We start from the raw sequence: 2,655 nt of genomic DNA, 5'->3' as shown, positions 1-2,655 counted from the left end.
CTCCAGCCCGTCACGGGGCTGATGTGTGAGAGGCTGGGGGCCTGGGGTCTGGAGGCTGGGCACCGCGGGGGTCCCAGGCAGACCGCGAGGACCAGAGCTCTCATTCTGTCTGCTGCACATCACGCCGCACGCGTGTGTGTGTGTGTGTGTGTGTGTGCGTGTGCGTGCGTGCGTGTGTGTGTGCGTGTGCGTGCGCGTGTGTGCGTGTGTGTGTGTGGTTGTGTGAGCATGCGGTTGAGCTAAAGAGTGTGTTTCCGTGCTGGGCTTCACGCTAACCCCCCCCCCCCCCCCCCTGCTGTGAACCAGACGCCCGGCTCACTGAAACGACTCTATTAGAGCACAGCCAATCAGAACAGGACCCTGTCACAGCACAGCCAATCAGAACAGGAGCCTGTCACAGCACAGCCAATCAGAACAGGACCCTCTCACAGCACAGCCAATCAGAGCGCAGACCATCAGGGCGTCGTAGCGCCGCTACACGCGAGGAACACACGGGCGGAATACAAAGTTTAAACGTCTTTAAATGTCTTTAGAAACGGCTGTACTACAAGTATTACACTAGCAATACGGTACAGTAGTACTGTAATACAATAGTACTGTAGTACATCTCCATAATAGTACCTTCAGTAGCAGGGGCGTAGGAATGAGTTTAACATTGGGGGGGGGGACACATATCGGAAACCTGACAGATCCGTTAATGGTTTGAACAGAAATATGTCATAAATCAACTACACTGAAAGAATTCACATATATATTTTATTCTACTAAAAAGATACATTTGTAAATGTAAAGGAAAACACATTTTGAATGGCAGAAATGAACTGATAAATATCAAATCAATTCTTTAATTGCTCAATCATCCAGTTTTTTAGAATAAGAAGCGGTGACAAGACACTGTGTTGCGCTTTCAAAATAAAATACAATATTTTTCTCCCCCCGGTATCATTTCTAGGTGGGACAAATGTGCCTGTCTCCAATATTGGAGGGGACACGTCCCCGCCGGTTCCTACGCCCTTGTTCAGTAGTATAGTACTGCAGTGGCACTGCAGTAGTACTGTAGTAGCTTTATAAGCAGTTCTTTCAGCAATGTATACCAGTACTGCAGTGTAGCTGCAGTAGTACTGTAGTATAACTATGGGCAGTACCTTTAGAAGTCCATACTAGTACTGCTATATAAGCAGTACTTTCAGCAGTACATTTCTGCATCAGTACTGTAACACTATTATTTTAGTAGCTATGTAAGTAGTACCTTCAGTAGTACATACCAGTACTGCAGTAGTGTCGTAGTGTATCTATAAGAAGCACTTTTACTAGGACTGCGGTAGAACTAGCACTGCCCTATATGCAGTACCTTCAGTAGTGCATACCAGTACTGCAGTAGTATATACCGTCACTTTAGTAGTACTGTAGTAGTACTCTGGAGATGAAGGCCTTTGGTTTCTTCTCCCTCCCCTGAGGCTAATCCAGTCATCAGGCCCAGAGTCTGTTAACCTGTTCGTTCTCATCAGCACTATTATTCATTTAGTTTCCAGGTTATTTACAGAGCACTGCAGTCAGAGGCTCCGCCCCCACGCTGACCTCCTATTGGCTCTGCAGCGGCGGGGGGGGGGCCACCTCCAGGCCGATAGTGTTTAAAAGCGAACACCCTGGGTGACACAACGTCGATGTGCGCGTCGGTCGAGACTGAATAAACACGGCAGCACTTTGGGCCCCGCATCGACCGGCCGTCATTAGAGACGGAACAGAAGGAGCTCATTATGGAGCGACTGGTGACCAGTCAGTCAGCCTCTACTGGTGACCAGTCAGTCAGCCAGCCTCTACTGGTGACCAGTCAGTCAGCCTCTACTGGTGACCAGTCAGTCAGCCTCTACTGGTGACCAGTCAGTCAGCCAGCCTCTACTGGTGACCAGTCAGCCAGCCTCTACTGGTGACCAGTCAGTCAGCCTCTACTGGTGACCAGTCAGCCTCACCACCTCTAGCCCCACCTCTAACACCACCTCTAGTCCCACCTCTAACACCACCTCTAACACCACCTCTAACCCCACCTCTAACACCACCTCTAGCCCTCTGTTAAACCCCTACTGTGTACTGTACTGTTTAAGAATTAAACCTCCACTTCAAACACTAACACTAAAATCTGGATGTATAACCTTCCATTTAGGTTTGAAATGTAAAGGTACTCGATAACGAATACTGGGTTTGAGAGTAAACCTTCACTGGTACTGAGAGTAAACCTTTACTGGTACTGTGAGTAAACCTTCACTGGTACTGTGAGTAAACCTTCACTGGTACTGTGAGTAAACCTTCACTGGTACTGTGAGTAAACCTTCACTGGTACTGTGAGTAAACCTTCACTGGTACTGAGAGTATGCCTTCACTGGTACTGTGAGTAAACCTTCACTGGTACTGTGAGTAAACCTCTACTAGTATTGTGAGTAAACCTCTACTAGTATTGTGTGTAAACCTCTACTGTAGCACAAACACTATTCTCTGTACAACACTGCATCACTGGCACTGTGTGAGTGTGAGTGTGTGTGTGTGTGTGTGAGTGTGTGTGTGTGTGTGTGTGTATCCTGCACCAGGCCAGGGGGAGGGGGGATTGAGGAGGCTGTGTGTATGCGTGTGGAGGTTGATAGAGGAGGGAGGGGGGGTCTG

The sequence above is a fragment of the Pollachius pollachius genome, assembly GCF_949987615.1.
Source record: "Pollachius pollachius genome assembly, chromosome: 10".
NCBI lineage: Eukaryota > Metazoa > Chordata > Actinopteri > Gadiformes > Gadidae > Pollachius > Pollachius pollachius.
This window is presented reverse-complemented; position numbering follows the sequence as displayed.